Source organism: Chelonoidis abingdonii, chromosome 4, assembly GCF_003597395.2.
Source record: "Chelonoidis abingdonii isolate Lonesome George chromosome 4, CheloAbing_2.0, whole genome shotgun sequence".
NCBI lineage: Eukaryota > Metazoa > Chordata > Testudines > Testudinidae > Chelonoidis > Chelonoidis abingdonii.
The window spans coordinates 1320038-1320564 of record NC_133772.1 but is presented as its reverse complement, the minus strand read 5'-3'; positions in this window follow the sequence as shown (position 1 = coordinate 1320564).

Sequence of the window (527 nt, the reverse complement as noted above, 5' to 3'; positions counted from 1 at the left end):
CTGCAGAGCTGGGGGGCAAGGGCTGGGCTGGCCAGGGGCTGCGGGTCGGGAGTGAGGGGCACTGCCAGAGCTGGAGGGGGACGGCTGGGCTGGCAGGGGTTGCGGGTCGGGAGGAGGGGCACTGGCAGCCTCTGGGGGAAAGGGCTGGGCTGAGAGGGCTGCAAGGGGGGGAGTGATGGGCAACCAGCGGCCTGGGGCAGGGCTGGGACTGGCAAGGGCTGTGAGTCGGGAGTGAGGGGCAAACCGGGCAGAGCTGGGGGGGCAGGACTGGGCCTGGCAGGGGCTGTGGGCAGGGGCTGAGGGGCACTGGTAGATTGGGGGGAACAAGGACTCGGGCTAAGGGGGACAGGGCGGGCTACAGGGGCTTATGGGCCAGGGCTGAGGGGCACTACTTGGCAGAGCTGGAGGGCAGAGGCTGTGGGCTGGCCTGAGGCACTGGCAGAGCTGGGGGGACAGGGAGGGCTGGTAGGAGGCGCAGGGTGGGAGGAGGGGCACCGGCAGAGATGGGAGGACAGGCTTGGGCTGGC